The following is a 22,509-nucleotide window of genomic DNA, read 5'->3' as shown; positions in this document are numbered from 1 at the left end:
AGTAATCCACATTCAACAGTGAAATGATGTGGAGATGCCGGCGTTGGACTGGGGTGAGCACAGTACGAAGTCTTACAACACCAGGTTAAAGTCCAACACAACACCAGGTTAAAGTCCAACAGGTTTGTTTCGATGCCACTAGCTTTCGGAGCGCTGCTCCTTCCTCAGGTGAATGAAGAGGTATGCTCCAGAAACATATATATGGACAGATTCAAAGATGCCAGACAATGCTTGGAATGCGACCATTAGCAGGTGATTAAATCTTTACAGATCCAGAGATGGGGTAACCCCAGGTTTGAGAGGTGTGAATTGTGTCAAGCCAGGACAGTTGGTAGGATTTTGCAGTGAAATGGGTGGTCAATTTTGAATTTGTTTGCTTTCCCCCTTGTGCTTGTAAGATGAGGCCTTTCGTCATCCTTCATCACACCCCGTAGAAGCTGAGTAGCAGCAGCCACTTGACGAAGCGTTTTGTTGTGTGATGAAAGAAATGTGAATAAAGTGTATATTTGTATGTGTTTGAGCTGTTTTTTGACTTTGAAATTCCCCATAAAGGGGTGGTGTGCACCGTTCCTGGAGATACTGCAATACCGGGTCGATGCGTGGAGTGGACGGAGCAAGCCCCTATTCCATCTCCCTGCTCCAAAAATCAATTTAATATATGGTCCCCAGATAAGGGACGTATCAGATATTAAACTGATAAGAACAGATTTTTTTTTTTTTTTTTCAAAAAAATATACTTTATTCATAAAAATTTATCATGAGCATTACAGAAACATTTCAAATTGTCTTGATGTACATTTCCGGCAGGGTTACATGTTGCCTTGACTTTCTTCCATTCAATTTTGATATTGTCATACACATATCACTCTTTACATTACAATTCCTTCTTAAATATTTACATTGTCATGTTTGTTTTATACATTGGAGTGTTGGTTGCCCAGACCGAGGGGCTTTACACTGTTACGCGCCCCTCGGTGTACATTTGCTGGAAAGACTTTACACCGTGGTCTTTCCCCATTGCGCCTTGGCGGCAGCTGCCCCAAGCTTGAGTGCGTCCCTCAGCACGTAGTCCTGGACCTTGGAATGTGCCAGTCTGCAACACTCGGTCGAGGACAATTCTTTGCACTGGAAGATCAGCAAGTTTCGGGCAGACCAAAGAGCGTCTTTTACCGAGTTGATGACCTTCCAGCAGCAGTTGATATTTGTCTCGGTGTGTGTCCCTGGAAACAGTCCGTAGAGCACAGAGTCCTGTGTCACAGATCTGTTTGGGATAAACCTTGACAAATACCACTGCATCTCTCTCCAGACCTTCTTTGCAAAGGCACATTCCACAAGGAGGTGTGTGACCGTCTCATTTCCCCCACAGCCACTCCGAGGGCAGCGTGCATTGGTGCAGAGCCTTCGGGTGTGCATGAAGAATCTGACAGGGAGGGCCCTTCTCACCACCAGCCAAGCTAGGTCTTGGTGCTTGTTTGAAAGTTCTGGTGATGAGGCGTTCTGCCAGATGACTCTGGCAGTCTGCTCAGGGAACCGTCCAACGTCCTCCACGGTCTCCTTTTCCCTGAGGGCCTCGAGGACATTACGTGCTGACCTCTGCTTCATTGCCTTGTGGTCAAAGGTGTTTTTCTTCAAAAACTTTTCCACGAAGGACAGGTGGTACGGTACGGTCCAACTACTTGGAGCGTTCCGCGGCAATGAGGCCAGGCCCATCCTTCGTAACACCGGGGACAGGTAGAACCTCAGTATGTAGTGACACTTGGTGTTTGCATACTGGGGGTCCACGCACAGCTTGATGCAGCTGGACACAAAGGTGGCCAACAGGATGAGGGAGGCGTTGGGTACGTTCCGCCCTCCCTTCTCCACAGGTTTGTACATGGTGTCCCTTCGGACACGGTCCATCTTGGATCGCCAGATAAATTTGAAGATGGCCCGGGTGACTGCTGTGGCGTAGGGTTGGGTTATGGGCCAGACCTGCGCCACGTACAGTAGCACCGAGAGTACCTCACACCTGATGACCAGGGTTTTGCCCGCAATGGAGAGGGAGCGTTGCTCCCAGCAGCCCAGTTTCTGTCTTACCTTTCCTATGCGTTCCTCCCAGTTTTTGGTGCACGCCCCCGCAGCTCCGAACCATATCCCCAGCACCTTCAGGTAATCTGACCTGACGGTGAAGGGGACAAAGGACCGGTCGGCCCAGTTCCCAAAGAACATGGCCTCGCTCTTGCCCCGGTTTACCTTGGCTCCAGAGGCCAGTTCAAACTGGTCGCAGGTGGTCAAGAGCCTGCGTACAGACGCAGGATCCGAGCAGAAGACGGCAACGTCGTCCATGTACAGGGAGGCCTTGACTTGCATGCCTCCACTGCCTGGGATCGTCACTCCTCTTATCCCCGGATCCCTCCTGATGGACTCGGCAAAAGGTTCTATGCAGCACACAAAAAGGGCAGAGGAGAGAGGGCAGCCCTGCCTGACTCCAGATCTGATCTGGAACTTTTCTGATTCCCACCCATTGATTGAGACTGCGCTATAGATGTTTGTGTAGAGCAGTTTGATCCAATTGCGAATTCCCTCCCCAAACCCCATTTTGGAGAGCACATCCATCATGTAGGTGTGCGATATTCTGTCAAAAGCCTTCTCCTGGTCAAGGCTGATGAGGCAAGTGTCCACCCCCCTGTCCTGCACGTAGGCGATCGTATCCCTGAGTAGCGCGAGGCTATCAGAGATCTTCCTGCCGGGTACAGCACAGGTCTGGTCAGGGTGGATCACCGACTCCAGAGCAGACCTGACCCGATTGGCGATGACCTTTGCTAGAATTTTGTAGTCCACATTCAACAGTGAAATGGGTCGCCAATTTCGAATTTCTTCCCTTTCCCCCTTCTGCTTGTAGATGAGGGTGATGATGCCTTTCCTCATGGACTCTGACATGCTGCCTTCCAGAAGCATACTCTCGTACACTTCCAGCAGGTCTGGGCCCATCCAGTCCCACAGAGCCGAATACAACTCAACCGGTAAGCCGTCGCTTCCGGGAGTTTTACTCGTCTCGAAGGACTTGGCGGCCTTTGTCAGCTCGTCCAGAGTTAGTGGTTTGTCCAGGTTTTCCAGCTCGCTGTCGCCTATGACCTCCGTGATGGTCGACAGGAAGGTCTGGGAAACAGTGCTATCTGTTGGCTTCAGGTCATACAGTCCGGCATAAAAGGATTGGCTGATCCTCAGGATGTCAGACTGCGATGACTTTTCAGAGCCATCTTCTTCCTTCAGGCTGCTGATCACAGAGGTCTCTCTGTGCACCTTTTGGAAGAAGAAGCGTGAGCACTTTTCGTCCTGCTCCACGGAGCGGACTCTGGAACGGAAGATAACCTTGGAGGCCTCCGAGGTGTAGAGCGAGGCTTGCTGGCTCTTCACCTCTTGGAGATCCTCCTTGACATCCACCCCCATCGACTGCAGCTGGAGCAAATTTTGCATACTTTTCTGGAGCCTGGACATGACCCCTCGTCTCTCTCTCACCTTCTGAACGCCCTTGAGGATGAAAAACCTCTTGATATTCCCCTTGATTGCTTCCCACCAGAGATGTGGGGCCTCGAAGAGGGGTTTCACGGTTCTCCAACCTTTGTAATCCCTCCTGAGTTCCTCGATGTTCTCAGGGGTCAGCAGTTTTACATTTAGCTTCCACGTCCCCCTGCCTACCCCCTGGTCTTCCTGCAGGTGGCAGTCGGCCAGTAGGAGGCAGTGGTCAGAGAAGAACACCGGCGTTACGTCGGTGGACCTGACCGTGAAAGCTCGGGACACAAAAAAGAAGTCTATCCTGGAGCGGACGGACCCGTCTGGCCGTGACCATGTGTATCTACGCTGCGCGCCGTCTGCAGGGTTGCTGCAGACGTCGAGCAGCTTGGCGTCTTTTACCGTTTCCATCAGGAGTCTGGACGTAGCGTCTAGTTTGCTGTCGGCTTTGCTGGATCGTCCAGCCGCATCGATGATGCAGTTGAAGTCACCACCCAGGATGACCGGCTTGGAGGTGGCCAACAGCAGTGGGAGTTGCTGAAGAACTGCCAGCCGCTCACTTTTTACGGCCGGGGCGTACACATTAATAAGTCTGAGAGGGGTGTTTTTGTATTTCACGTCTGCTACGAGGAGGCGCCCGCCCACCACCTCCTTAACGTCGGAGATGGTGAAGTTGCCTCCCCGCAGCAGAATACCCAGGCCGGAGGAGCGGCCGTCGTTTCCTCCTGACCAGATGGATGGCCCGTGGGACCACCAGCTCGACCAGCGTCTGTAGTTGCTGAGGTGCGGAATTCCGCACTCCTGCAGGAACAGTAGGTCAGCTTTTACATTTGCCAAATAGTTGAGTGTGGCTACACACCGCGAAGTATCTTTGATGCTTCGCACATTTATGGATGCAATTTTTAAACCCATTATAAAAAGATAGATTTACCAGTCTCAAGAGTCCAGAGTCCAGACAGTTGGCTGTTCCAGCTGTTGAATGTTCCCCAGCATGCCGGTGGTGCTCGCAAACTTTAGCACAGTTGCAGGGCTGAGAAAACTGTTCTGGTCCGTACTGGCCCCGTGATTTTGATGCAGATGCATTGGGGGGGGGGTGTAGCCCTGGGGTTCGTCGTGGCAGTCAGTAGGTGTTGGGGTTGCAGGCCGGTCTTCACCTGGGTTGTTGCTGCTCGTTGCTAGCGGGGGTTGGTCTGTGACCTTGTTTTCTTCCCGGTCGGTGGTCTGGGGGGTCTGTGCCTTCCGTTCCACGTTGGTGCTTTGCCTCTTTATCTGAGGCCGATTCTTGTCCTGTTTTCCCTCATCGGATGAGGTGTCGGCACTAAGTGCGCCGGCTGAGAGGTGTCGCTTTTTGCCACTACCCCTCAGGGGGTTCTTCAGTTTGTTTTTTTGTTTCCTCTTACGTTTGTCCCTGTTCACGGTTTCCCAGGGCTCTCTATTCTTTGTCCCATCCTCTTCCTCTTCCATTGAGTGTTCCTCATCAGATGGGGCTGGGGCTGGGTTGTCAGGAGGTGCTGGGGCCTCCTCTTTTTGTTGGGGGCCCTTTTGTTGCTTTTCCTCATTCTGAGCCGTGGTGTCTTTTTCGGTGGAGGGTGTATGCACCTCCTCTCTGGTCGCCTTTTTAACTCCGCTGCTGATGATTTCAGCGTATGTTGCCCCGCGTTTCGGGCAGGCCCTGTAAAGATGGCCGGCCTCCCCACACAGGTTGCAGCACTTGTCTTTTTTGCAGTCCTTATTCATGTGTCCCTCCTGCCTGCAGTTCTTGCAGAAGGTCACACTGCAGTTTGCGGCAACATGCCCCGTTTTGCCACAGGTGTGGCATACTCGTGGCTGTCCCACGTAGTAGAGGTAGCCACGATTTACTCCAATAGCGAAATTGGAGGGGGGATGCAGGATGGCTCCGTTGCTGTCCGTTCTTAGGGTCACCTTGACCTGGTGCTCACTTGTCCAGATGCCGAAGGTGTCTTTCACTTGCACGCTGTCACTTTTCAGCTCAGCGTACCTGGCGAGGAACGTGAGCACATCAGATACAGGGACGTGGGGGTTGTACGTGTGCAGTGTAACAACCCGATTTCGCTGTGCCGGTAGCGTAAACAGAGGTTCCGCAGTCAGGATCGACAAGGGACTCTGGTTACCTTTTTCCTTGAAGACGTTCAAGAATTTGATGCACGCTGCGACGCTCTTGAAGGTGACATCAAAGAAACCATTCTTGGGGAAGTTTTGCAAGCAGAAGATCTCTGTTGCTTTAAACCCACAGCACTCGAGCAGCACCTTCTTCACGAAGTGTTTCCGGTCCAAAGGTGACTCTCCATCCGTTTTCTTCACTGTGACTCGGACAGTGTTTCGCACGCCCCAGCCTGGTGGTCGGGATGCAGCTGCATCCATAGCTCGTACGTTGGGTGTGAAACTGTATCGGCGTTAGGCCTAAACCCGAGGTTTAGGCCAGCATGTAGATCCACCAATAGCAGCCAAGCTCCAAACGTTTCTTCTTTGACGACTTCAATCCCTCCGAGTTCTCCAATCCACGATCGTCATCGAAATCCTCAGCTTCCCTCGATCAAATGAGACTACACTTGATCTTAGCCAAAAGGCCGAGAAGCGGAGTAATCCACATTCAACAGTGAAATGATGTGGAGATGCCGGCGTTGGACTGGGGTGAGCACAGTACGAAGTCTTACAACACCAGGTTAAAGTCCAACAGTTTTGTTTCGATGTCACTAGCTTTCGGAGCGCTGCTCCTTCCTCAGGTGAATGAAGAGGTATGCTCCAGAAACATATATATGGACAGATTCAAAGATGCCAGACAATGCTTGGAATGCGACCATTAGCAGGTGATTAAATCTTTACAGATCCAGAGATGGGGTAACCCCAGGTTTGAGAGGTGTGAATTGTGTCAAGCCAGGACAGTTGGTAGGATTTTGCAGTGAAATGGGTGGTCAATTTTGAATTTGTTTGCTTTCCCCCTTGTGCTTGTAAGATGAGGCCTTTCGTCATCCTTCATCACACCCCGTAGAAGCTGAGTAGCAGCAGCCACTTGACGAAGCGTTTTGTTGTGTGATGAAAGAAATGTGAATAAAGTGTATATTTGTATGTGTTTGAGCTGTTTTTTGACTTTGAAATTCCCCATAAAGGGGTGGTGTGCACCGTTCCTGGAGATACTGCAATACCAGGTCGATGCGTGGAGTGGACGGAGCAAGCCCCTATTCCATCTCCCTGCTCCAAAAATCAATTTAATATATGGTCCCCAGATAAGGGACGTATCAGATATTAAACTGATAAGAACATATTTTTTTTTTTTTTTTTTTTTTTATCAAAAAAATATACTTTATTCATAAAAATTTATCATGAGCATTACAGAAACATTTCAAATTGTCTTGACTGTACATTTCCGGCAGGGTTACATGTTGCCTTGACTTTCTTTCATTCAATTTTGATATTGTCGTACACATATCACTCTTTACATTACAATTCCTTCTTAAATATTTACAGTGGCATGTTTGTTTTATACATTGGAGTGTTGATTGCCCAGACCGAGGGGCTTTACACTGTTACGCGCCCCTCGGTGTACATTTGCTGGAAAGACTTTACACAGTGGTCTTTCCCCATTGCGCCTTGGCGGCAGCTGCCCCAAGCTTGAGTGCGTCCCTCAGCACGTAGTCCTGGACCTTGGAATGTGCCAGTCTGCAACACTCGGTCGAGGACAATTCTTTGCACTGGAAGATCAGCAAGTTTCGGGCAGACCAAAGAGCGTCTTTTACCGAGTTGATGACCTTCCAGCAGCAGTTGATATTTGTCTCGGTGTGTGTCCCTGGAAACAGTCCGTAGAGCACAGAGTCCTGTGTCACAGATCTGTTTGGGATAAACCTTGACAAATACCACTGCATCTCTCTCCAGACCTTCTTTGCAAAGGCACATTCCACAAGGAGGTGTGTGACCGTCTCATTTCCCCCACAGCCACTCCGAGGGCAGCGTGCATTGGTGCAGAGCCTTCGGGTGTGCATGAAGAATCTGACAGGGAGGGCCTTTCTCACCACCAGCCAAGCTAGGTCTTGGTGCTTGTTTGAAAGTTCTGGTGATGAGGCGTTCTGCCAGATGGCTCTGGCAGTCTGCTCAGGGAACCATCCAACGTCCTCCACGGTCTCCTTTTCCCTGAGGGCCTCGAGGACATTACGTGCTGACCACTGCTTCATTGCCTTGTGGTCAAAGGTGTTTTTCTTCAAAAACTTTTCCACGAAGGACAGGTGGTACGGTACGGTCCAACTACTTGGAGCGTTCCGCGGCAATGAGGCCAGGCCCATCCTTCGCAACACCGGGGACAGGTAGAACCTCAGTATGTAGTGACACTTGGTGTTTGCATACTGGGGGTCCACGCACAGCTTGATGCAGCTGGACACAAAGGTGGCCAGCAGGATGAGGGAGGCGTTGGGTACGTTCCGCCCTCCCTTCTCCAGAGGTTTGTACATGGTGTCCCTTCGGACACGGTCCATCTTGGATCGCCAGATAAATTTGAAGATGGCCCGGGTGACTGCTGTGGCGTAGGGTCGGGTTATGGGCCAGACCTGCGCCACGTACAGTAGCACCGAGAGTACCTCACACCTGATGACCAGGGTTTTGCCCGCAATGGAGAGGGAGCGTTGCTCCCACCAGCCCAGTTTCTGTCTTACCTTTGCTATGCGCTCCTCCCAGTTTTTGGTGCACGCCCCAGCAGCTCCGAACCATATCCCCAGCACCTTCAGGTAATCGGACCTGACAGTGAAGGGGACAAAGGACCGGTCGGCCCAGTTCCCAAAGAACATGGCCTCGCTCTTGCCCCGGTTTACCTTGGCTCCAGAGGCCAGTTCAAACTGGTCGCAGGTGGTCAAGAGCCTGCGTACAGACGCAGGATCCGAGCAGAAGACGGCAACGTCGTCCATGTACAGGGAGGCCTTGACTTGCATGCCTCCACTGCCTGGGATCGTCACTCCTCTTATACCCGGATCCCTCCTGATGGACTCGGCAAAAGGTTCTATGCAGCACACAAAAAGGGCAGAGGAGAGAGGGCAGCCCTGCCTGACTCCAGATCTGATCTGGAACTTTTCTGATTCCCACCCATTGATTGAGACTGCGCTATAGATGTTTGTGTAGAGCAGTTTGATCCAATTGCGAATTCCCTCCCCAAACCCCATTTTGGAGAGCACATCCATCATGTAGGTGTGCGATATTCTGTCAAAAGCCTTCTCCTGGTCAAGGCTGATGAGGCAAGTGTCCACCCCCCTGTCCTGCACGTAGGCGATCGTATCCCTGAGTAGCGCGAGGCTATCAGAGATCTTCCTGCCGGGTACAGCACAGGTCTGGTCAGGGTGGATCACCGACTCCAGAGCAGACCTGACCCGATTGGCGATGACCTTTGCTAGAATTTTGTAGTCCACATTCAACAGTGAAATGGGTCGCCAATTTCGAATTTCTTCCCTTTCCCCCTTCTGCTTGTAGATGAGGGTGATGATGCCTTTCCTCATGGACTCTGACATGCTGCCTTCCAGAAGCATACTCTCGTACACTTCCAGCAGGTCTGGGCCCATCCAGTCCCACAGAGCCGAATACAACTCAACCGGTAAGCCGTCGCTTCCGGGAGTTTTACTCGTCTCGAAGGACTTGGCGGCCTTTGTCAGCTCGTCCAGAGTTAGTGGTTTGTCCAGGTTTTCCAGCTCGCTGTCGCCTATGACCTCCGTGATAGTCGACAGGAAGGTCTGGGAAACAGTGCTATCCGTTGGCTTCAGGTCATACAGTCCGGCATAAAAGGATTGGCTGATCCTCAGGATGTCAGACTGCGATGACTTTTCAGAGCCATCTTTTTCCTTCAGGCTGCTGATCACAGAGGTCTCTCTGTGCACCTTTTGGAAGAAGAAGCGTGAGCACTTTTCGTCCTGCTCCACGGAGCGGACTCTGGAACGGAAGATAACCTTGGAGGCCTCCGAGGTGTAGAGCGAGGCTTGCTGGCTCTTCACCTCTTGGAGATCCTCCTTGACATCCACCCCCATCGACTGCAGCTGGAGCAAATTTTGCATACTTTTCTGGAGCCTGGACATGACCCCTCGTCTCTCTCTCACCTTCTGAACGCCCTTGAGGATGAAAAACCTCTTGATATTCACCTTGATTGCTTCCCACCAGAGATGTGGGGCCTCAAAGAGGGGTTTCACGGTTCTCCAACCTTTGTAATCCCTCCTGAGTTCCTCGATGTTCTCAGGGGTCAGCAGTTTTACATTTAGCTTCCACGTCCCCCTGCCTACCCCCTGGTCTTCCTGCAGGTGGCAGTCGGCCAGTAGGAGGCAGTGGTCAGAGAAGAACACCGGCGTTACGTCGGTGGACCTGACCGTGAAAGCTCGGGACACAAAAAAGAAGTCTATCCTGGAGCGGACGGACCCATCCGGCCGTGACCATGTGTATCTACGCTGCGCGCCGTCTGCAGGGTTGCTGCAGACGTCGAGCAGCTTGGCGTCTTTTACCGTTTCCATCAGGAGTCTGGACGTAGCGTCTAGTTTGCTGTCGGCTTTGCTGGATCGTCCAGCCGCATCGATGATGCAGTTGAAGTCACCACCCAGGATGACCGGCTTGGAGGTGGCCAACAGCAGTGGGAGTTGCTGAAGAACTGCCAGCCGCTCACTTTTTACGGCCGGGGCGTACACATTAATAAGTCTGAGAGGGGTGTTTTTGTATTTCACGTCTGCTACGAGGAGGCGCCCGCCCACCACCTCCTTAACGTCGGAGATGGTGAAGTTGCCTCCCCGCAGCAGAATACCCAGGCCGGAGGAGCGGCAGTCGTTTCCTCCTGACCAGATGGATGGCCCGTGGGACCACCAGCTCGACCAGCGCCTGTAGTTGCTGAGGTGCGGAATTCCGCACTCCTGCAGGAACAGTAGGTCAGCTTTTACATTTGCCAAATAGTTGAGTGTGGCTACACACCGCGAAGTATCTTTGATGCTTCGCACATTTATGGATGCAATTTTTAAACCCATTATAAAAAAGATAGATTTACCAGTCTCAAGAGTCCAGAGTCTATACAGTTGGCTGTTCCAGCTGTTCGATGTTCCCCAGCATGCCGGTGGTGCTCGCAAACTTTAGCACAGTTGCAGGGCTGAGAAAGCTGTTCTGGTCCGTACTGGCCCCGTGATTTTGATGCAGATGCATTGGGGGGGTGATGTAGCCCTGGCGTTCGTCATGGCAGTCAGTAGGTGTTGGGGTTGCAGGCCGGTCTTCACCTGGGTTGTTGCTGCTCGTTACTATCGGGGGTTGGTCTGTGACCTTGTTTTCTTCCCGGTCGGTGGTCTGGGGGGTCTGTGCCTTCCGTTCCACGTTGGTGCTTTGCCTCTTTATTTGAGGCCGATTCTTGTCCTGTTTTCCCTCATCGGATGAGGTGTCGGCGCTAAGTGCGCCGGCTGAGAGGTGTCGCTTTTTGCCACTACCCCTCGGGGGGTTCTTCGGTTTGTTTTTTTTGTTTTCTCTTTCGTTTGTCCCTGTTCACGGTTTCCCAGGGCTCTTTATTCTTTGTCCCATCCTCTTCCTCTTCCATTGAGTGTTCCTCATCAGATGGGGCTGGGGTTGGGTTGTCAGGAGGTGCTGGGGCCTCCTCTTTTTGTTGGGGGCCCTTCTGTTGCTTTTCCTCATTCTGAACCGTGGTGTCTTTTTCGGTGGAGGGTGTATGTACCTCCTCTCTGGTCGCCTTTTTAACTCCGCTGCTGATGATTTGAGCGTATGTCGCCCCGCGTTTCGGGCAGGCCCTGTAAAGATGGCCGGCCTCCCCACACAGGTTGCAGCACTTGTCTTCCTTGCAGTCCTTAGTCATGTGTCCCTCCTGCCTGCAGTTCTTGCAGAAGGTCACACTGCAGTTTGCGGCAACATGCCCCGTTTTGCCACAGGTGTGGCATACTCGTGGCTGTCCCACGTAGTAGAGGTAGCCACGATTTACTCCAATAGCGAAATTGGAGGGGGGATGCAGGATGGCTCCGTTGCTGTCCGTTCTTAGGGTCACCTTGACCTGGTGCTCACTTGTCCAGATGCCGAAGGTGTCTTTCACTTGCACGCTGTCACTTTTCAGCTCAGCGTACCTGGCGAGGAACGTGAGCACATCAGATACAGGGACGTGGGGGTTGTACGTGTGCAGTGTAACAACCCGATTTCGCTGTGTCGGTAGCGTAAACAGAGGTTCCGCAGTCAGGATCGACAAGGGACTCTGGTTACCTTTTTCCTTGAAGACGTTCAAGAATTTGATGCACGCTGCGACGCTCTTGAAGGTGACATCAAAGAAACCATTCTTGGGGAAGTTTTGCAAGCAGAAGATCTCTGTTGCTTTAAACCCACAGCACTCGAGCAGCACCTTCTTCACGAAGTGTTTCCGGTCCCAAGGTGACTCTCCATCCGTTTTCTTCACTGTGACTCGGACAGTGTTTCGCACGCCCCAGCCTGGTGGTCGGGATGCAGCTGCATCCATAGCTCGTACGTTGGGTGTGAAACTGTATCGGCGTTAGGCCTAAACCCGAGGTTTAGGCCAGCATGTAGATCCACCAATAGCAGCCAAGCTCCAAACGTTTCTTCTTTGACGACTTCAATCCCTCCGAGTTCTCCAATCCACGATCGTCATCGAAATCCTCAGCTTCCCTCGATCAAATGAGACTACACTTGATCTTAGCCAAAAGGCCGAGAAGCGGAGTAATCCACATTCAACAGTGAAATGATGTGGAGATGCCGGCGTTGGACTGGGGTGAGCACAGTACGAAGTCTTACAACACCAGGTTAAAGTCCAACAGGTTTGTTTCAATGTCACTAGCTTTCGGAGCGCTGCTCCTTCCTCAGGTGAATGAAGAGGTATGCTCCAGAAACATATATATAGACAGATTCAAAGATGCCAGACAATGCTTGGAATGCGAGCATTAGCAGGTGATTAAAACTTTACAGATCCAGAGATGGGGTAACCCCAGGTTTGAGAGGTGTGAATTGTGTCAAGCCAGGACAGTTGGTAGGATTTTGCAGTGAAATGGGTGGTCAATTTTGAATTTGTTTGCTTTCCCCCTTGTGCTTGTAAGATGAGGCCTTTCATCATCCTTCATCACACCCCGTAGAAGCTGAGTAGCAGCAGCCACTTGACGAAGCGTTTTGTTGTGTGATGAAAGAAATGTGAATAAAGTGTATATTTGTATGTGTTTGAGCTGTTTTTTGACTTTGAAATTCCCCATAAAGGGGTGGTGTGCACCGTTCCTGGAGATACTGCAATACCAGGTCGATGCGTGGAGTGGACGGAGCAAGCCCCTATTCCATCTCCCTGCTCCAAAAATCAATTTAATATATGGTCCCCAGATAAGGGACGTATCAGATATTAAACTGATAAGAACAGATTTTTTTTTTTTTTTTTTTTTTTTTTCTTTTTCAAAAAAATATACTTTATTCATAAAAATTTATCATGAGCATTACAGAAACATTTCAAATTGTCTTGACTGTACATTTCCGGCAGGGTTACATGTTGCCTTGACTTTCTTTCATTCAATTTTGATATTGTCATACACATATCACTCTTTACATTACAATTCCTTCTTAAATATTTACATTGTCATGTTTGTTTTATACATTGGAGTGTTGGTTGCCCAGACCGAGGGGCTTTACACTGTTACGCGCCCCTCGGTGTACATTTGCTGGAAAGACTTTACACAGTGGTCTTTCCCCATTGCGCCTTGGCGGCAGCTGCCCCAAGCTTGAGTGCGTCCCTCAGCACGTAGTCCTGGACCCTGGAATGTGCCAGTCTGCAACACTCGGTCGAGGACAATTCTTTGCACTGGAAGATCAGCAAGTTTCGGGCAGACCAAAGAGCGTCTTTTACCGAGTTGATGACCTTCCAGCAGCAGTTGATATTTGTCTCGGTGTGTGTCCCTGGAAACAGTCCGTAGAGCACAGAGTCCTGTGTCACAGATCTGTTTGGGATAAACCTTGACAAATACCACTGCATCTCTCTCCAGACCTTCTTTGCAAAGGCACATTCCACAAGGAGGTGTGTGACCGTCTCATTTCCCCCACAGCCACTCCGAGGGCAGCGTGCATTGGTGCAGAGCCTTCGGGTGTGCATGAAGAATCTGACAGGGAGGGCCCTTCTCACCACCAGCCAAGCTAGGTCTTGGTGCTTGTTTGAAAGTTCTGGTGATGAGGCGTTCTGCCAGATGACTCTGGCAGTCTGCTCAGGGAACCATCCAACGTCCTCCACGGTCTCCTTTTCCCTGAGGGCCTCGAGGACATTACGTGCTGACCACTGCTTCATTGCCTTGTGGTCAAAGGTGTTTTCCTTCAAAAACTTTTCCACAAAGGACAGGTGGTACGGTACGGTCCAACTACTTGGAGCGTTCCGCGGCAATGAGGCCAGGCCCATCCTTCGCAACACCGGGGACAGGTAGAACCTCAGTATGTAGTGACACTTGGTGTTTGCATACTGGGGGTCCACGCACAGCTTGATGCAGCTGGACACAAAGGTGGCCAACAGGATGAGGGAGGCGTTGGGTACGTTCCGCCCTCCCTTCTCCACAGGTTTGTACATGGTGTCCCTTCGGACACGGTCCATCTTGGATCGCCAGATAAATTTGAAGATGGCCCGGGTGACTGCTGTGGCGTAGGGTCGGGTTATGGGCCAGACCTGCGCCACGTACAGTAGCACCGAGAGTACCTCACACCTGATGACCAGGGTTTTGCCCGCAATGGAGAGGGAGCGTTGCTCCCACCAGCCCAGTTTCTGTCTTACCTTTCCTATGCGCTCCTCCCAGTTTTTGGTGCACGCCCCAGCAGCTCCGAACCATATCCCCAGCACCTTCAGGTAATCTGACCTGACAGTGAAGGGGACAAAGGACCGGTCGGCCCAGTTCCCAAAGAACATGGCCTCGCTCTTGCCCCGGTTTACCTTGGCTCCAGAGGCCAGTTCAAACTGGTCGCAGGTGGTTAAGAGCCTGCGTACAGACGCAGGATCCGAGCAGAAGACGGCAACGTCGTCCATGTACAGGGAGGCCTTGACTTGCATGCCTCCACTGCCTGGGATCGTCACTCCTCTTATACCCGGATCCCTCCTGATGGACTCGGCAAAAGGTTCTATGCAGCACACAAAAAGGGCAGAGGAGAGAGGGCAGCCCTGCCTGACTCCAGATCTGATCTGGAACTTTTCTGATTCCCACCCATTGATTGAGACTGCGCTATAGATGTTTGTGTAGAGCAGTTTGATCCAATTGCGAATTCCCTCCCCAAACCCCATTTTGGAGAGCACATCCATCATGTAGGTGTGCGATATTCTGTCAAAAGCCTTCTCCTGGTCAAGGCTGATGAGGCAAGTGTCCACCCCCCTGTCCTGCACGTAGGCGATCGTATCCCTGAGTAGCGCGAGGCTATCAGAGATCTTCCTGCCGGGTACAGCACAGGTCTGGTCAGGGTGGATCACCGACTCCAGAGCAGACCTGACCCGATTGGCGATGACCTTTGCTAGAATTTTGTAGTCCACATTCAACAGTGAAATGGGTCGCCAATTTCGAATTTCTTCCCTTTCCCCCTTCTGTTTGTAGATGAGGGTGATGATGCCTTTCCTCATGGACTCTGACATGCTGCCCTCCAGAAGCATACTCTCGTACACTTCCAGCAGGTCTGGGCCCATCCAGTCCCACAGAGCCGAATACAACTCAACCGGTAAGCCGTCGCTTCCGGGAGTTTTACTCGTCTCGAAGGACTTGGCGGCCTTTGTCAGCTCGTCCAGAGTTAGTGGTTTGTCCAGGTTTTCCAGCTCGCTGTCGCCTATGACCTCCGTGATAGTCGACAGGAAGGTCTGGGAAACAGTGCTATCTGTTGGCTTCAGGTCATACAGTCCGGCATAAAAGGATTGGCTGATCCTCAGGATGTCAGACTGCGATGACTTTTCAGAGCCATCTTCTTCCTTCAGGCTGCTGATCACAGAGGTCTCTCTGTGCACCTTTTGGAAGAAGAAGCGTGAGCACTTTTCGTCCTGCTCCACGGAGCGGACTCTGGAGCGGAAGATAACCTTGGAGGCCTCCGAGGTGTAGAGCGAGGCTTGCTGGCTCTTCACCTCTTGGAGATCCTCCTTGACATCCACCCCCATCGACTGCAGCTGGAGCAAATTTTGCATACTTTTCTGGAGCCTGGACATGATCCCTCGTCTTTCTCTCACCTTTTGAACGCCCTTGAGGATGAAAAACCTCTTGATATTCCCCTTGATTGCTTCCCACCAGAGATGAGGGGCCTCAAAGAGGGGTTTCACGGTTCTCCAACCTTTGTAATCCCTCCTGAGTTCCTCGATGTTCTCAGGGGTCAGCAGTTTTACATTTAGCTTCCACGTCCCCCTGCCTACCCCCTGGTCTTCCTGCAGGTGGCAGTCGGCCAGTAGGAGGCAGTGGTCAGAGAAGAACACCGGCGTTACGTCGGTGGACCTGACCGTGAAAGCTCGGGACACAAAAAAGAAGTCTATCCTGGAGCGGACGGACCCGTCTGGCCGTGACCATGTGTATCTACGCTGCGCGCCGTCTGCAGGGTTGCTGCAGACGTCGAGCAGCTTGGCGTCTTTTACCGTTTCCATCAGGAGTCTGGACGTAGCGTCTAGTTTGCTGTCGGCTTTGCTGGATCGTCCAGCCTCATCGATGATGCAGTTGAAGTCACCACCCAGGATGACCGGCTTGGAGGTGGCCAACAGCAGTGGGAGTTGCTGAAGAACTGCCAGCCGCTCACTTTTTACGGCCGGGGCGTACACATTAATAAGTCTGAGAGGGGTGTTCTTGTATTTCACGTCTGCTACGAGGAGGCGCCCGCCCACCACCTCCTTAACGTCGGAGATGGTGAAGTTGCCTCCCCGCAGCAGAATACCCAGGCCGGAGGAGCGGCAGTCGTTTCCTCCTGACCAGATGGATGGCCCGTGGGACCACCAGCTCGACCAGCGCCTGTAGTTGCTGAGGTGCGGAATTCCGCACTCCTGCAGGAACAGTAGGTCAGCTTTTACATTTGCCAAATAGTTGAGTGTGGCTACACACCGTGAAGTATCTTTGATGCTTCGCACATTTATGGATGCAATTTTTAAACCCATTATAAAAAAGATAGATTTACCAGTCTCAAGAGTCCAGAGTCTATACAGTTGGCTGTTCCAGCTGTTCGATGTTCCCCAGCATGCCGGTGGTGCTCGCAAACTTTAGCACAGTTGCAGGGCTGAGAAAGCTGTTCTGGTCCGTACTGGCCCCGTGATTTTGATGCAGATGCATTGGGGGGGTGATGTAGCCCTGGCGTTCGTCATGGCAGTCAGTAGGTGTTGGGGTTGCAGGCCGGTCTTCACCTGGGTTGTTGCTGCTCGTTACTATCGGGGGTTGGTCTGTGACCTTGTTTCCTTCCCGGTCGGTGGTCTGGGGGGTCTGTGCCTTCCGTTCCACGTTGGTGCTTTGCCTCTTTATTTGAGGCCGATTCTTGTCCTGTTTTCCCTCATCGGATGAGGTGTCGGCGCTAAGTGCGCCGGCTGAGAGGTGTCGCTTTTTGCCACTACCCCTCGGGGGGTTCTTCAGTTTGTTTTTTTGTTTCCTCTTACGTTTGTCCCTGTTCACGGTTTCCCAGGGCTCTTTATTCTTTGTCCCATCCTCTTCCTCTTCCATTGAGTGTTCCTCATCAGATGGGGCTGGGGTTGGGTTGTCAGGAGGTGCTGGGGCCTCTTCTTTTTGTTGGGGGCCCTTTTGTTGCTTTTCCTCATTCTGAGCCGTGGTGTCTTTTTCGGTGGAGGGTGTATGCACCTCCTCTCTGGTCGCCTTTTTAACTCCGCTGCTGATGATTTCAGCGTATGTCGCCCCGCGTTTCGGGCAGGCCCTGTAAAGATGGCCGGCCTCCCCACACAGGTTGCAGCACTTGTCTTCTTTGCAGTCCTTAGTCATGTGTCCCTCCTGCCTGCAGTTCTTGCAGAAGGTCACACTGCAGTTTGCGGCAACATGCCCCGTTTTGCCACAGGTGTGGCATACACGTGGCTGTCCCACGTAGTAGAGGTAGCCACGATTTACTCCAATAGCGAAATTGGAGGGGGGATGCAGGATGGCTCCGTTGCTGTCCGTTCTTAGGGTCACCTTGACCTGGTGCTCACTTGTCCAGATGCCGAAGGTGTCTTTCACTTGCACGCTGTCACTTTTCAGCTCAGCGTACCTGGCGAGGAACGTGAGCACATCAGATACAGGGACGTGGGGGTTGTACGTGTGCAGTGTAACAACCCGATTTCGCTGTGCCGGTAGCGTAAACAGAGGTTCCGCAGTCAGGATCGACAAGGGACTCTGGTTACCTTTTTCCTTGAAGACGTTCAAGAATTTGATGCACGCTGCGACGCTCTTGAAGGTGACATCAAAGAAACCATTCTTGGGGAAGTTTTGCAAGCAGAAGATCTCTGTTGCTTTAAACCCACAGCACTCGAGCAGCACCTTCTTCACGAAGTGTTTCCGGTCCAAAGGTGACTCTCCATCCGTTTTCTTCACTGTGACTCGGACAGTGTTTCGCACGCCCCAGCCTGGTGGTCGGGATGCAGCTGCATCCATAGCTCGTACGTTGGGTGTGAAACTGTATCGGCGTTAGGCCTAAACCCGAGGTTTAGGCCAGCATGTAGATCCACCAATAGCAGCCAAGCTCCAAACGTTTCTTCTTTGACGACTTCAATCCCTCCGAGTTCTCCAATCCACGATCGACATGGAAATCCTCAGCTTCTCTCGATCAAATGAGACTACACTTGATCTTAGCCAAAAGGCCGAGAAGCGGAGTAATCCACATTCAACAGTGAAATGATGTGGAGATGCCGGCGTTGGACTGGGGTGAGCACAGTACGAAGTCTTACAACACCAGGTTAAAGTCCAACAGGTTTGTTTCGATGTCACTAGCTTTCGGAGCGCTGCTCCTTCCTCAGGTGAATGAAGAGGTATGCTCCAGAAACATATATATGGACAGATTCAAAGATGCCAGACAATGCTTGGAATGCGAGCATTAGCAGGTGATTAAATCTTTACAGATCCAGAGATGGGGTAACCCCAGGTTTGAGAGGTGTGAATTGTGTCAAGCCAGGACAGTTGGTAGGATTTTGCAGTGAAATGGGTGGTCAATTTTGAATTTGTTTGCTTTCCCCCTTGTGCTTGTAAGATGAGGCCTTTCGTCATCCTTCATCACACCCCGTAGAAGCTGAGTAGCAGCAGCCACTTGACGAAGCGTTTTGTTGTGTGATGAAAGAAATGTGAATAAAGTGTATATTTGTATGTGTTTGAGCTGTTTTTTGACTTTGAAATTCCCCATAAAGGGGTGGTGTGCACCGTTCCTGGAGATACTGCAATACCAGGTCGATGCGTGGAGTGGACGGAGCAAGCCCCTATTCCATCTCCCTGCTCCAAAAATCAATTTAATATATGGTCCCCAGATAAGGGACGTATCAGATATTAAACTGATAAGAACAGATTTTTTTTTTTTTTTTTTTCAAAAAAATATACTTTATTCATAAAAATTTATCATGAGCATTACAGAAACATTTCAAATTGTCTTGACTGTACATTTCCGGCAGGGTTACATGTTGCCTTGACTTTCTTTCATTCAATTTTGATATTGTCATACACATATCACTCTTTACATTACAATTCCTTCTTAAATTATTTACATTGTCATGTTTGTTTTATACATTGGAGTGTTGGTTGCCCAGACCGAGGGGCTTTACACTGTTACGCGCCCCTCGGTGTACATTTGCTGGAAGGACCTTACACAGTGGTCTTTCCCCATTGCGCCTTGGCGGCAGCTGCCCCAAGCTTGAGTGCGTCCCTCAGCACGTAGTCCTGGACCTTGGAATGTGCCAGTCTGCAACACTCGGTCGAGGACAATTCTTTGCACTGGAAGATCAGCAAGTTTCGGGCAGACCAAAGAGCGTCTTTTACCGAGTTGATGACCTTCCAGCAGCAGTTGATATTTGTCTCGGTGTGTGTCCCTGGAAACAGTCCGTAGAGCACAGAGTCCTGTGTCACAGATCTGTTTGGGATAAACCTTGACAAATACCACTGCATCTCTCTCCAGACCTTCTTTGCAAAGGCACATTCCACAAGGAGGTGTGTGACCGTCTCATTTCCCCCACAGCCACTCCGAGGGCAGCGTGCATTGGTGCAGAGCCTTCGGGTGTGCATGAAGAATCTGACAGGGAGGGCCTTTCTCACCACCAGCCAAGCTAGGTCTTGGTGCTTGTTTGAAAGTTCTGGTGATGAGGCGTTCTGCCAGATGACTCTGGCAGTCTGCTCAGGGAACCATCCAACGTCCTCCACGGTCTCCTTTTCCCTGAGGGCCTCGAGGACATTACGTGCTGACCACTGCTTCATTGCCTTGTGGTCAAAGGTGTTTTCCTTCAAAAACTTTTCCACAAAGGACAGGTGGTACGGTACGGTCCAACTACTTGGAGCGTTCCGCGGCAATGAGGCCAGGCCCATCCTTCGCAACACCGGGGACAGGTAGAACCTCAGTATGTAGTGACACTTGGTGTTTGCATACTGGGGGTCCACGCACAGCTTGATGCAGCTGGACACAAAGGTGGCCAACAGGATGAGGGAGGCGTTGGGTACGTTCCGCCCTCCCTTCTCCAGAGGTTTGTACATGGTGTCCCTTCGGACACGGTCCATCTTGGATCGCCAGATAAATTTGAAGATGGCCCGGGTGACTGCTGTGGCGTAGGGTCGGGTTATGGGCCAGACCTGCGCCACGTACAGTAGCACCGAGAGTACCTCACACCTGATGACCAGGGTTTTGCCCGCAATGGAGAGGGAGCGTTGCTCCCACCAGCCCAGTTTCTGTCTTACCTTTCCGATGCGCTCCTCCCAGTTTTTGGTGCACGCCCCAGCAGCTCCGAACCATATCCCCAGCACCTTCAGGTAATCTGACCTGACAGTGAAGGGGACAAAGGACCGGTCGGCCCAGTTCCCAAAGAACATGGCCTCGCTCTTGCCCCGGTTTACCTTGGCTCCAGAGGCCAGTTCAAACTGGTCGCAGGTGGTTAAGAGCCTGCGTACAGACGCAGGATCCGAGCAGAAGACGGCAACGTCGTCCATGTACAGGGAGGCCTTGACTTGCATGCCTCCACTGCCTGGGATCGTCACTCCTCTTATACCCGGATCCCTCCTGATGGACTCGGCAAAAGGTTCTATGCAGCACACAAAAAGGGCAGAGGAGAGAGGGCAGCCCTGCCTGACTCCAGATCTGATCTGGAACTTTTCTGATTCCCACCCATTGATTGAGACTGCGCTATAGATGTTTGTGTAGAGCAGTTTGATCCAATTGCGAATTCCCTCCCCAAACCCCATTTTGGAGAGCACATCCATCATGTAGGTGTGCGATGTTCTGTCAAAAGCCCTCTCCTGGTCAAGGCTGATGAGGCAAGTGTCCACCCTCCTGTCCTGCACGTAGGCGATCGTATCCCTGAGTAGCGCGAGGCTATCAGAGATCTTCCTGCCGGGTACAGCACAGGTCTGGTCAGGGTGGATCACCGACTCCAGAGCAGACCTGACCCGATTGGCGATGACCTTTGCTAGAATTTTGTAATCCACATTCAACAGTGAAATGGGTCGCCAATTTCGAATTTCTTCCCTTTCCCCCTTCTGCTTGTAGATGAGGGTGATGATGCCTTTCCTCATGGACTCTGACATGCTGCCTTCCAGAAGCATACTCTCGTACACTTCCAGCAGGTCTGGGCCCATCCAGTCCCACAGAGCCGAGTACAACTCAACCGGTAAGCCGTCGCTTCCGGGAGTTTTACTCGTCTCGAAGGACTTGACGGCCTTTGTCAGCTCGTCCAGAGTTAGTGGTTTGTCCAGGTTTTCCAGCTCGCTGTCGCCTATGACCTCCGTGATAGTCGACAGGAAGGTCTGGGAAACAGTGCTATCTGTTGGCTTCAGGTCATACAGTCCGGCATAAAAGGATTGGCTGATCCTCAGGATGTCAGACTGCGATGACTTTTCAGAGCCATCTTCTTCCTTCAGGCTGCTGATCACAGAGGTCTCTCTGTGCACCTTTTGGAAGAAGAAGCGTGAGCACTTTTCGTCCTGCTCCACGGAGCGGACTCTGGAACGGAAGATAACCTTGGAGGCCTCCGAGGTGTAGAGCGAGGCTTGCTGGCTCTTCACCTCTTGGAGATCCTCCTTGACATCCACCCCCATCGACTGCAGCTGGAGCAAATTTTGCATACTTTTCTGGAGCCTGGACATGACCCCTCGTCTCTCTCTCACCTTTTGAACGCCCTTGAGGATGAAAAACCTCTTGATATTCCCCTTGATTGCTTCCCACCAGAGATGTGGGGCCTCAAAGAGGGGTTTCACGGTTCTCCAACCTTTGTAATCCCTCCTGAGTTCCTCGATGTTCTCAGGAGTCAGCAGTTTTACATTTAGCTTCCACGTCCCCCTGCCTACCCCCTGGTCTTCCTGCAGGTGGCAGTCGGCCAGTAGGAGGCAGTGGTCAGAGAAGAACACCGGCGTTACGTCGGTGGACCTGACCGTGAAAGCTCGGGACACAAAAAAGAAGTCTATCCTGGAGCGGACGGACCCGTCTGGCCGTGACCATGTGTATCTACGCTGCGCGCCGTCTGCAGGGTTGCTGCAGACGTCGAGCAGCTTGGCGTCTTTTACCGTTTCCACCAGGAGTCTGGACGTAGCGTCTAGTTTGCTGTCGGCTTTGCTGGATCGTCCAGCCGCATCGATGATGCAGTTGAAGTCACCACCCAGGATGACCGGCTTGGAGGTGGCCAACAGCAGTGGGAGTTGCTGAAGGACTGCCAGCCGCTCACTTTTTACGGCCGGGGCGTACACATTAATCAGTCTGAGAGGGGTGTTTTTGTATTTCACGTCTGCTACGAGGAGGCGTCCGCCCACCACCTCCTTAACGTCGGAGATGGTGAAGTTGCCTCCCCGCAGCAGAATACCCAGGCCGGAGGAACGACAGTCGTTTCCTCCTGACCAGATGGATGGCCCGTGGGACCACCAGCTCGACCAGCGCCTGTAGTTGCTG

The 22,509-nt window shown here is 51.8% G+C and overlaps 3 non-coding genes and 1 pseudogene across 3 annotated transcripts; all 4 read right to left on the bottom strand.

Annotated features, from left to right (window-relative positions):
* Nucleotides 1-554: 554 nt before the first annotated feature.
* On the bottom strand, nucleotides 555-735 carry LOC140394595 (U2 spliceosomal RNA; annotated as a pseudogene).
* A 5,887-nt stretch (nucleotides 736-6,622) lies between these two features.
* On the bottom strand, nucleotides 6,623-6,811 carry LOC140394609 (U2 spliceosomal RNA). The gene has a single exon (XR_011935926.1). It is a non-coding gene; the product is annotated as a U2 spliceosomal RNA (small nuclear RNA).
* Nucleotides 6,812-12,701: 5,890 nt separating this feature from the next.
* On the bottom strand, nucleotides 12,702-12,897 carry LOC140394586 (U2 spliceosomal RNA). The gene has a single exon (XR_011935907.1). It is a non-coding gene; the product is annotated as a U2 spliceosomal RNA (small nuclear RNA).
* A 5,889-nt stretch (nucleotides 12,898-18,786) lies between these two features.
* On the bottom strand, nucleotides 18,787-18,969 carry LOC140394682 (U2 spliceosomal RNA). Its single transcript, XR_011935966.1, has one exon. It is a non-coding gene; the product is annotated as a U2 spliceosomal RNA (small nuclear RNA).
* Nucleotides 18,970-22,509: the final 3,540 nt, after the last annotated feature.

Source organism: Scyliorhinus torazame, chromosome 17 (genome assembly GCF_047496885.1).
Source record: "Scyliorhinus torazame isolate Kashiwa2021f chromosome 17, sScyTor2.1, whole genome shotgun sequence".
NCBI classification, from domain to species: domain Eukaryota; kingdom Metazoa; phylum Chordata; class Chondrichthyes; order Carcharhiniformes; family Scyliorhinidae; genus Scyliorhinus; species Scyliorhinus torazame.
This window is presented reverse-complemented; position numbering and strand designations above follow the sequence as displayed.